This window comes from Pongo abelii, chromosome 14 (assembly GCF_028885655.2).
Source record: "Pongo abelii isolate AG06213 chromosome 14, NHGRI_mPonAbe1-v2.0_pri, whole genome shotgun sequence".
NCBI lineage: Eukaryota > Metazoa > Chordata > Mammalia > Primates > Hominidae > Pongo > Pongo abelii.
In genome coordinates, this window is record NC_071999.2 from 70,106,309 (window position 1) to 70,119,063 (window position 12,755).

The window sequence follows — 12,755 nt, forward strand, 5'->3', positions numbered from 1 at the left end:
TAGTGGAGCTGTAGGGTCAGGACCACTGTAGAGAGCATCCACTAGGGCAATGTCTAGTGCAGCCGTGGACATGGGGCCACTTCTGGGACCCCAGCACTGAAGAGCAACCAGTATGCAACTCCAGCCTGGGAGAGACACAGGCACAAGACTCCAACCTGTGAGAACTGCAATGTGTACTGTGTCGAACAATGCTGTGGTAGTAAGGTTTCCCAGAACATTCGGTTTCCAACTCTGGGTGCCCCAGTGTATCTGGAAGGCAGAACATGGAGTCAAGGAATATTATTCTCCACCCTTAACATTTAAGGCTGTTTTCCCTATTAGATTTTGTACTTCCTTGGGACCTATTACCCTTTCCTCTTCTGTAATGGGAATGAACATTAAAAAAAATTACCAACTACCTTTCCATCTGCCATTTATTTGCCTTTCCTCAAGGGACTCAAACTCTTTTCCTCTGTCTTGTCACTTCTCTAAAAATGTTCTGCACTTTATTGAAGATGCAATGTATGCTGCAATTCAAAGTTATCTCTTTGAGAACTATTCATTCTCTGGTGTCTCCTGTGTATATATAAAATGTTCATGTTGATAAACTTTTCTTTGTCTTTCTCTTATTAGTCTGTCTTTTGCAACAGGCGTCTGTTCCAACTAAGAAATTATGGAGGTTAGGTTTCCCCTGCACAAGGTTGACATCTTTCTTTCCGTAGGTAACCATTTTTTTGTCTACTTACTAAATCTGAGAATTATTAATATAACACAATTTAACAAATTTCAAAATATGAAAAAGTATTTCATGACAGTTATACAGACAAAAAAACCAAAATAAGAAGAAGTGAATTAAAACAGATAATATAGGAAATCATAAAACATAACCAATGTAAAACATTCTTTGTTTCAATATATTTTTGTAAATATTTAAAATAGTTTGGTCCAAGGAAAATGTTGTGACCACACTTTGAAAAGAGAAAATATATAACCATTGAAATTACTGATCCTTTAAGTCTTATACTAAAAAATAAATAAATAAATACGAAATGTGTGATAAAATCAATTTCTCAGTACCTGGATGAGAAAAAGCTGCTCTGAAAGGCAAGACTACAACTGAGAGTGATTGTTCACTTGCTTAGTGACCTGAAGAAAAAGTGGCACTTTTTGGAATTTTCTTGGTTGGAGGGAGTAATACTTGTCTGTTTTTGCCAGCAAGTTTGCCTCCTGGCCAGTCAACAGGGGAATTAGTCTGGTCTATTTTAAAGAGGTAATTTAACCCTGGAATTAGTTAATACCAGCAATGGCTTTGTAAAGTACAAGTCCTATCAAACTAATCTAAACTTGATCAATCAAGGGTAAGCAATAGATGCAATCTTTCTTGACATGAGCAATGATTTTGGTGCTGACTCACATGAAATATTTCTCAGAAAACTGGGAAAATGTGTTCTTGTTAGAGCCTGATTTTTAGTTCACTGTACAACTGTTTGGTCCTGCAAAACAAATATTCACTGCCTTTTTGGCAATCAAAGAATAATAACATCAAGAACAACAATAACAAACATAAAAAGCATATAAGAGGAAAGAACAAATATCCTTTATATGTGAACTAAATTTAATTTTACTAACAATGATAATGTCAATTATATTTAGAGTAATGTTGGGCACTTTACATACAATATATGCTGGTTTACAGTGGGTCAACCGTGTGTTAGCTATTATTATAAGGATGCTAAATTTATTTCTGCTTAAGAGCCAAAATTTGTAAACCACGGCTATAGCTCCTAAACTGATGATTACTACATTCTATTCTATCATCTCCCAATGCATCATTTTTAATCTGAATTTTTTGTTTCCCTCTCTTGAAACAAAATAATGTTGCACTTTCTCAATGTATTTTTTGGAAGGGGTAGATAATCCCTATTCCAGGCCACTCTTATTCACCTGTTAGATAACTGAAATGTATACACAAATACAGATAGCTTTAATTGGCATGAAAAATATGTATTTCCTACATAAGCTTGCACTTCTTTGAACCCTTTTTCTAAGTGTTTGGCTTCTATTTTTTAAGTAAACCAGAAATACTTCTTCACTAGAAATGTTTCCAAATCTATAATTCTGATATCGAATCATTTTACTGCATTTCAGAGTTGGAAGGGATATTTAAGCTTATTTAATTTAGTCACTCTTTCTGGGCTTGAATTCCTTTAAAAGCATCAAATTAAACTTTTCAGTTAAAGTCAATTAGAATTGCATTTATTGAGTACTTCCCCTTAAGCTAACACTATGCTAGGCTCTAAATGTACAAAGATAAGTATAAAGTTCCAGCCTTAGATACTCATTATTTAATGAAGAGGTAGGGACAAGCATAAAAACAAATTTAAATCGATAAAATTAATTTATTAGGCAGGGCATGGTGGCCCATGCCTGTAATCCTACCACTTTGGGAGGCCAAAGAGAGAGGATCACTTGAGGCCAAGAGTTCAAGATCATCCTGGACAATATAGTGAGACCCTGTCTCTACATTTTTTTTTATTTTAAGTAGCTAGGTGTGATGGTACATGTGTGTAGTCCCAGCTACTCAGGAGGATGAGGTGGGGGATTGCTTGAGCCCAGGAGTTTAAGGCTGCAGTGAGTTGACTGTGCCACTGCACTCCAGCCTGGGTGATGGAGTCAGACCCTGTCACTGAAAAACAATAAAAATAAAAGTAAAAAATTAATTTATTAAAGTTTTCATGGTATATAATAATAGTACAGGGTATAGATACCCTAACATTGTCTGAGGAAGCCAGAGATTTTCAAATAGAAGATTAAATTTAGGACAGGACATAGTGGAGTAGGAGAAGCCACAGGAGGAGTCTAGAAAATAGGCAGTCTGATAGAGCGTCTTATTCACATATGCATAATGAGAAACAACTCAATACAATTGAGACATAGCACTTGTCATATCACATCAAATTTTGGTTTTTGCCCAATTGTCTCTGAATAGATTGAAAGGATTTGCAAAAAAAAAAAAAAAAAAAAAAGTACTTTATTTTCCTATTCCTAGTTCCCAGCAAAATATCTACCAAATTGGTAATTTTTTTTAAGAAAAATTTACCAGACTTTATAAAAATCGTGACTCGTAATCATTAATGGTGTAGCTGGAACCATAGGTTTAGATGAGGTCATTCATAATGTCTATGTAGAGTTAGATGAAACGTCTGAATATTTAACTTACTATATATCAATATTGAAAGGTGAGAATGAGTAAAAAAAAAAACACTACACAAATAATTAAAAAGAGTAGTTAGACATGTTAGGAGATAGATATATTAATGCAAAGGCAACCAAGATAGACACATTTTTCAAGAATATGTGTGTAGGCAGAATGGTAGCAAAATGTTAAGCAAAGGAAATGTGTTCATTAATTATAACTGGTAGAGGGTATCTGAAGAACTTTGGGGAATTGTTTCATAAAGGGGTTGGGATTTAACTCATTATACTGAGCTGAGGAGTAAACTAGCGGTAAGAAATTACATCAAATAATTCTTAGAGTAGTCCTATAAGGCAGGTTCTGCACACATCCCATATTACAGGTAAGAGCACTATGATTCTAGAGCTTAGAGAATTAAATAAATAATCATGGGTATTTCAGCTAATTATCTGCATAGCTGAGATATGAATCCAGGTAACTGACTCATGGTGGTGTGTTAGACCTGGCTCAAATTCTCAACAGCCATTTATTAAATGTCTAGAAAATGTGAAAGCCAATGGTCAAACCATTGATAGTTGGAAATATGACGTGAGGTCATGTTGAGAATATTTACACCACAAAAATTGAGAAGCACTATGTCAAAACCTTTTTTTAGTTTGCATTTTTTAGTAAGATAGCCAGTTTACTGCCAAATCATTGCAGGGTCCACATTATTAACTACTCCTGTACTACGTATTTAGGTCTAAGAGTAGTTTATAATTAAAGAAACTTATGTAGACTCAAACTTAAGGTGTTGTACTCAAACATATGTTGTTGTTGTTATTATTATTATTATTATTATTTTGGAGACGGAGTCTCATTCTGTCATCCAGGCTGGAATGCAGTGGTGTAATCCCGGCTCACTGCAAACTCCACCTCATGGATTCAAGTGATTCTCCTGCCTCAACCTCCCAAGTAGCTGGGACATAGCACATGTCATATCACCCACCACCACACCTGGCTAATTTTTGTATTTTTAGTACAGATGGGGTTTCGCCATGTTGGTCAGGCTGGTCTTGAACTCCTGACCTCAGGTAGTCCACCTGTCTCGGCCTCCCAAAGTTCTGGGATTACAGGTGTGAGCCACCGTGCCCAGCCATATTCTTATTTTTGATGGCAGCAACGGCCCATCTAGAACAGCTGCTGCAAGGATGCCAGCTGCAGCAGGGGAGGTGGGGCCAGGGCTGCATGCACTGCAAAGCCAGTGGGAGCTTGAAAGAGGCAAGATCCCCATGCCCTACTAAGTTAGCGAGGCAGGAGTTCAGATTCTTGGGTGCCACAACAGCTGCCCAGCCATGGCTCCATATCCCAGCACCCCTGCACTTTTGGAGGCCCAGGAGGACCCCTGCCCCTGCAGGCTTGAAAGTGCCTGTTCCCACTCCCTGTCCTTTCTGGGCTCCTGATGCCTGCTCCAGGGCCAAGCAAAGTTGTGGACAATTCTGGGTGGTGTTACAACCTGGCTGGGTGGGCATACACTCAGGGTGGTGCTAACATACCAGCCCCTTGCTACCTTGGCCCTCTCTGGAATTTGGGCACCAATGAGAGCAGGAAGGGAGCCAGAGGCACTGAGGGTTGCTCGGCATGGGCCTCCAGGAACCTCTTGGCACAGATAGCCTGGGCTCCATGGATGGCATGTTAAAGGCATACAGGTTCTTAGGTGGGAAGGTGTGGGTCCCTAGTGAAACCCCACCTTCAGGCCAGGGACATCTGAAGCCTGGGTTCTGCACTGCCAGTTCTGAGCAAAGTCTGCTCCCAGAGTGAGAACTTCATTGATGACCTTCAGCCAATCAGATGGTGCTTTTTCCAGGCCTGCTGGTGGCTGCCCATGGACAAGTCAGCATGCACTTTCTCCATTCTGAGCACATGAAAACCCCAGACTCAGCCAGACTCACTCCTTCATTGGGATAACCTGCCTGCAGAAAGGAGCTACCCTGAGCTACCCTCTACAGGTCTCCTCTCTGCTGAGAGCTGGACATTGGTTGGGATGTCTTGCTTGAGGAAAGGAGCTACGCACTTTGGGTCTCCTGAGAGCTGTTTTGTTGCTGAGTTAAGCTCCTCTCTGCCTTGCTACCCTCTGGTTGTCCACATATCTTATTTTTCCTGGATGTGGGACAAGAATTTGGGACCTGTCAAATGACTGAAAGAGCTGTAACACAAAAGGCTGAAATACACCCCCCTCCCCCACCTCCACCACATTGTGGGTGACAAGGAGAGAAGAGCTGTTGCCCTTCAGGGAGTGCAGACCTAGGGGCTCCCCGAGCCAGAGCTGTGACACCCTCTTTGGGGCTCTGTGATTCCTGGTGTCTCCAAACTTCCGGGTGCCACCATGTTTCCCTGGTCCAAATGTGGGTACCCGCAGCAGAACCCACTTGTGGTACATATGATCCTTGCACAGAGTTGGTGCCTGTGCTGGCACCTGGAGTTGCCCACCCCACCACAGCAGCCAGCATGGCTGGCTGTGTGTAGTGAGTGTCCGGACACCACGTTCACTCGCTCACACACCACTTGCCTCTCTACACCTGACTTGCCCTTGGCAGGTGTGAGATCCAGTCTGGTAGTGTGAGCTAAGCAGGCTGAAAGAGCCCAGTGGGCCTGAGCAAAACTTGAGCAAAGGCTCCACTGGTCACAGGGGTTTCCTGCTGGAAAAGTGTCACCCTAAGGATCCTGTGACATTTGGCTTCTATGTTTTAGGATGCTAGATATGTTCCAGATCTATAAATTTCTGAAGTACCATTTAAAATGTATAGAAGTTATCTTACAAACAAATGCTGAGGCAGGAAATTTTCATATAATGAAAATGCTAATTTTCATTAGCATTCTTTGACATTGAAAAACTGGATACAAACTAAAAACTTTCATACATTGAATACTATGAAGGTTTTAAAAAGAATAAAGCAGTTTTACATATTTGCATAGGGAATAATCTCTAGGATATATTATTAAATGAATACAACCAAGTGCACAGAACTGCATTTAATATGTTATTTGTGGCCAATATTTAAGTACAGGTATATATGCATAGAGTATGTATGAAATGTTTTATAAGAAACTGGTAGAAGTAGCTTCATTTGGGAAGGAGCATTGGGAAGCTTGAAGAAAAAATTTGGAGTAAGACTTCTCATGTATTGCTTTGTGCTTGGATTACCTATTAAAATAATTCAGTAAAAACATTAAGATGTATACTTAATGAAGGACTGTTAACAGATATGAAGACCTTCCAATTTTAGATATTTTAATGTTTACATAGATTTTAAAAATTATAGATATCTTCAGAACCAGCTTTCTTACTGCACTCCCCCATTCCCTCCCCCAAATATGCCCCTAAGGAACTCCTGGAAATCCCTTTAACTCAATAAACTGTAAATTTTTGACCCTTGATCGCTAGATTAACGTAAGCACTTATATTTTTAGTAGAAATCAGTGGTACCTTTGATCTCTCTGATAATACCTCAAACTTGTTACACACCAAATATTACTTATTCTTCTCACAAGGAAAAGTGTTTCCACTTTTTCTTTAAAATTCTTATTGCTGCTATATTAGGTAATGTTTTTAGCAGTAAGACTATTACTATTTCCTCTTTCCTAACATTGTACCATCCCACTCTATTTTTAATGTATTGCTGTATTTATTTTTCTAAATCACTAATTTGTTACCCAATTAATTAAAATGTTCAGTTAATGGCTTCTCCTCTGTACAAAATAAAGGGCAAATACTTTAATCTCCTAGTCAAATCTCTTTACATTGTAGTTTGGAATTAATATAATATGATCAATGATTTAAATTAGGACCAGGTACATGAAGAGGACTCACTCAAGATACGGAAGAAGTTATTGAGCATTAATGTGAGGATGCAGTACACACAAAGTAATATAAAGGAACAAAAGTGGCCAGGCGCAGTGGCTCATGCCTGTAATCCCAGCATTTTGGGAGGCTGAGGAGGGCAGATCACGAGATCAGGAGATCGATACCATCTCGGCTAACACAGTGAAACCCTGTCTCTACTGAAAATACAAAAAATTAGCTGGGCATGGTGGCGAGCGCCTGTAATCCCAGCTACTCGGGAGGCTGACGCAGGAGAATGGTGTGAACCCGGGAGGTGGAGCTTGCAGTGAGCCGAGATTGCGCCACTGCACTCCAGCCTGGGCAACGGAGCAAGACACCATCTCAAAAAGAAAAGAAAAAAGAACAAAAGTTATGATAAAATCATCTAAAATCATTACAAAATATAAACTTCAGTAGATCAGAGAGATCTTACTAGTTGGTCAAATGGCACCCCTTTTTAACAGTAGAAACAGCATCTTTCTGTCTATAAGGCTATGGAACAAAAAGTCACCACCAAAAGGCTGATAAAGTGAATATAGATATTGATTCACGGAATGGTTCTCTCACAGACTAAGTTAAATGTTCCATCTCTGAGGTCATCATATCTGTGAAATTGTATGCATGACTAAACAGGCAGTTTTGAAATTGACATTGATGAGTAGTATCTGCCACAAATACAAAGGTCTATATAGATATAAATTAAAATCTGTATCACAAGCAAATTCCAAATCTAATTGTCTCTATTTATTTGCTAATGCAGGTCATTAGTGGCCAGGTCCTTGAGAAATCAAGTAAGTGAATATGAAACCTATGTCTGCTGTAATCTCTTTATCTCACATTTATCATATTATTTGTTATTTCTGATAAATCTACAATGTAAGAATGTAGACTATTTATTATTATTTTGCTATACAATACTTTAATATCTCTAGAATTTACTTTTATATATGTTAATATATGGATATCTATTTGTCAATCTATCTTATCTATCCTATCATCATCATCTACTAATGTTTTCAATTCTATTTGCTCGAAAAAAATTGCAGATTTTTTTTCTTCATGAACTAAGGTAGATCCTATATCACATTTTAAAATCACTATTTAGGTATAATATACATAAAAAGGGTATAAATCACATAGTTCACAACTGGATAAGTTTTTACAAATTGAACATGCCTATGTAACCAGCACCCAACTCAAGAAATAGAACATTAACACCACCCTTCAGGCCCCTGCTGCCATTCTTTCTTGTCCTTTACCCCAAGTGTAACAGCACAGAAAAATTCATCTGTTTCCGTGGTTTATACAAACATAATTATACATAATTTTTTGTTACTTTTAGCTTTCTTTGATGAAGAGTATATTTGAAGGATTCATGTATTGTTCCATGTCCTGAGAGACCATTCATTCTCATTGCAGTAGAGAGTTGGTATGTTAGTATGTCACAATTTATTTATCCATCCAACTGCTGGTGGACATTTGAGTGATTTTCAGGTTGTGACTATTAGAAATAATGTTAATATGAACAGACAGTACGTATCTTCCTAGGTATGCATTTATGATGGATATATGCCCAGGAGTAGAATTACTGGATCATAGGAAATGCATATGTTCAACTTTAATAGGTGCTTCTGAGCAGTTTTCCAAAGTGTCTGTAACAATTTACAGTCACACCATTACTTGTGTATGAACGTTCTAGTTGCTCTAAATTCTTGCTATAAATTACTTAGAATTTTTTATTTCTAGTCATTTTAGTGGGTGAGAGTAAACAGTTTTGCAGGTGTGTCTTAATGCAGTATTTATGATAAATTGCTTCCTATTGATCTGTGGATCATCGTGTACTGACTGATATTCCAACTGGGGTATATATGTATGACTGCTCACTGCATTTCTCTCCCAAATTATTACTTTTCTCATGGGTTTGTGCAAATGTACTTTAGAATAATATTCCTAGAAATTTTGTTGAGATCGCATTAATTATATAAATTAATCCAAGGAAACATAAAATCTTTACCATAGTCAGTGTTGTTTTCCAGGATCACTCTATTGCGTGTGTATACATTGTGTGCCAAGGAGTTAGGCAATGAGGTGGCCCTGTTCACATACATGGATATATGATTTTTCATTTATTCCTGAGTTCTTAAGACTTTCAGTAAATTTTACCATTTTTGTCAAGATCTCTGAAAGATCTGAGTTTCTTTTTCTGCTTAAGAGCTATATTAATTTTCTATTGATTCTGTTGCACACATTTAGCAGATAAAACAGCATCTATTTATTATCTCAGATCTCTGTAGGTTAAGTCTAACACCAGCCTTACTGGGCTAAAGTCAAGATATCAGCATTGTTGTATTCCTTACTGAAGGCCCTGGAGGAGAATCTGGTTTCCAGGATCTTCAGGTTATTAGCCAAATTCAGTTCCATACGATTGTAGGACTGAAATATCCATTTCTTTTCTGGTTATCTACTGGAAGGTTTTTTAGCTACTACAGGCCATGGGCTTGACTTAAATCACACTCCCCATTGTCTTCTCCAAAGCTGGCAATGGTGCACTGAATCCTTCTTACTTTTGAATCTCTCTGACCTCCCTTTAGGCTTCATCTGTCGTGCTTTACTCTTCTGCCATATTTCTCTGACTCCAGCTGGCAAAATGTCTCTGCTATTAAGGGACTTGATTGGGCCCACAAGAATTATCCAGATAATGTTTCCCAAGAATCATCCAGATAATGTTTCCATTTGAGGTCTGTAATATTCATTACATTTGCAAAATGTGCTCATATCAATACCTGCATTAGTGTTTGAATAACCAAAAAATGAGAATCGTGGGAGTTATTTCATTACTGCGTGAACTAATGGGTTAACCTGTTACCCCTTCATGGATGCTGGCACCCATTTGGGACTCTAATGAGACAAATAATTTTACTACTCATGGCATAGCAAGCAATACCTGTATTAACATATTTGCTCAGGTTTACATTTCCCCTAAGTCCCTCAGGTGCCATGCAGAAAGCCAGATGATACTTGTACATGCAGTAGGTTGGATTAGAGAGGAACCCAAGCACTTTTCAAGCAAGCCATAAATATTATAGTTAGCAGCAAATAAGCCACTCCTCCTCCCATCAGGGAGAGTCCAGTTTCAAAGTTTTCACACTGTGGTTTTTTTCGATCTATTTAGTTGCCTATGTGACTAGCCATACAGACTATTATCAAAAGGTGGATAAGCCTGGCATTCTGGCAAACTCAGCAAGAGCGTGCAGGGATGCTCAGGGCTTGTGGCAAACTGCCTCTCTCAACACATTTCTTCACATAAGTATTTCATCTGTGGCTGCTCACTCAGTTCCTCTTTTATATTATTTCTCACTTATTATTCGGTTGGCATAGAATGAGCAAGAGAAAAATGTTTCTTCAAAAGGCGCTTCCATTCATTTTTTACATTGTGTATGTGTACGTACATGTGCATATATGTTGTCTTTGTATATGCTTCATAAGGTCCACATAAATCCAGTGCTGCCTGAAGAATTTTCTGCAAGGATGGAAATTGTATGCCATTTGCACTATTCATATGTGGATACTAAGCACTGATATCCAATCATAATTAAATGTTTACATTTAATTCAATTGAATTGATTTTAATTTATATAGCCACTTGTGGCTAGTAGACTATGCAGCACTAGATGTTCTAGCTACTTGCAGTAACCGTCTCTGAATACTTGCATGCCTAACTCTACCTCTATCTTCTCAAGCCTTTGTGTCCAGTTGATGTCTTTTGTGTGAGACTTTTTCTGCCTTCTCTATATAACGTTGCAACTACTTCCCACCTAACTTACAACCTCCATCCTCTATCCGCTCTACAGTTTTACTCTATAGCACTTATTGCTTTGTTACATAAAATGTGGTTATACATTTTTAATGTTTATATTTATTTAAGATTTTTGGTGGTATTTGACTAATACAATTTATCTTTTCCCAGCTGTAATTTTTTGTCCTCTGTTTTCTGAAATCGAATGTATTACTTTTTATTTTTCAGTAACTTTCATTCTAAGATTCTCAGGCTTTTAACTTATGATTACACCTAATAGTCTTTATTAAAAATAAGCAATTTATCTCTTCTGTAGGCTATGGGTATTGTATGACTGACTATCACTTGTTAATACCTTTAAAGCGTGAAACTTACTGTACACATATTAAGAAGAAATAATAAACAGATTTCAAAGGTCTCCACATGGAATGCTAAATGTGACAAATGAATCCAACTTTATGACATAATTAAATTGAGGACAATGGAGGGATAAGTAACCTTGAAAAACTATTTAAGTGGATAACTGTGAGACTAAGAAAACAAAACGATGGCCATAAACAGGACACTTTTCTTGGGAAATTTGTTTTTCACAGGAATGCAAGAGTCTAGTTTACAGATTTTGAAATTACTTTCTATATATATTAAGTTTGTACAAATATGTAAATAAATTATAGATAATGGGAGCCAGGTTTCTCACTGCCAGAATAGGAAGTTAATAAAGCAAGAGAGGGAGGTTATAATAAACTCTGTGGTGCTAGATTAGAGTCAAAGATATTATTATGAGCTCATGTTTATTTTAATATATACATGTGTGTATGGGTATATATGTATATTTAAAAACTTGCAAGAACCTTTGAATATTTACATGGTTCACTCAGACATCTATCAGTAGATAGCTGGCTTTCATCAAGTTGATGGATACAGAAAGAATTATAGATATGTATATATATATGAGTTAGTGTAATTATATAATTACTAGCTCTATCATCTGAAAGTGCCTAGAATCAGTGACAACACTGCAATAATATAGTTTTAGTTGTTTTTCTTAATTTACATAACATAATTACACCTAAATGAAGATTTTTTTTAATGAACCATGCTTAATTTTTATTACTAAGTGTGATTTTGGACATTATCAATTACTCTACTTTTGATTCTCTGAACAACTTAAGTATATTTCAGTTACTCTGATAAATAACATAGGCTTAAATTGATTAATTTTGTCTCTTTAGTGTAAACTATATTTATAGTCTAGACGAACTTCAGCAGAGAGTTGGGCATATAGACCTAATTCTGGACCGTCAGGTAAACATTGTAGAGAGATTTTCCTTAGTATATTCATACATTTTTACTTAAATTAGATCTTATCTAAGATTCTCATTATTTCAATTGTAGTGAATGGAAATCATCTCTAAATTGATAAGAATTTGTCATCTACAATTAAATTAGTAGTTAGTCCTAAACAAGATGCTATCTCTTTTTTTTTTTTGAGACAGAGTCTTGCACTGTCGCCCAGGCTGTAGTGCAGTGGCGTGATCTTGGCTCACTGCAAGGTCCACCTCCCAGGTTCATGCCATTCTCCTGCCTCAGCCTCCCGAGTAGCTGGGACTATAGCTGGGCGTGGTGGTGGGCACCTAATTTTTTGTATTTTTAGTAGAGACGGGGTTTCACCGTGTTAGCCAGGATGGTCTCGATCTCCTGACCTTTTGATCCGCCCACCTTGGCCTCCCAAAGTGCTGGGATTACAGGCGTGAGCCACTGCACCCAGCCACAAAGATGCTATCTTAATCTGTTTATATACATGCATAAGTTAAATATAGTAACTAAAAATACAAGTACTAGGTATTAATAGAACCATCACTATTGTAAAAGATTGATTGGTGGTCCCCAAAAAAATGTCTATCCTGAAACTGTGAGTGTGA

The 12,755-nt window shown here is 37.5% G+C and overlaps 1 long non-coding RNA gene across 5 annotated transcripts in view; it reads left to right on the plus strand.

Moving 5' to 3' along the window:
* LOC129049551 (uncharacterized) overlaps window positions 1–12,755 on the plus strand; it is a 163,842-nt gene that overhangs the window by 15,876 nt on the left and 135,211 nt on the right. For all 5 annotated transcript variants that reach the window (XR_010136703.1, XR_010136704.1, XR_010136702.1 and 2 more), the window contains one exon: window positions 7,798–7,828. This is a non-coding gene — a long non-coding RNA (uncharacterized LOC129049551). The remainder of the gene's footprint in view (window positions 1–7,797; window positions 7,829–12,755) is intronic.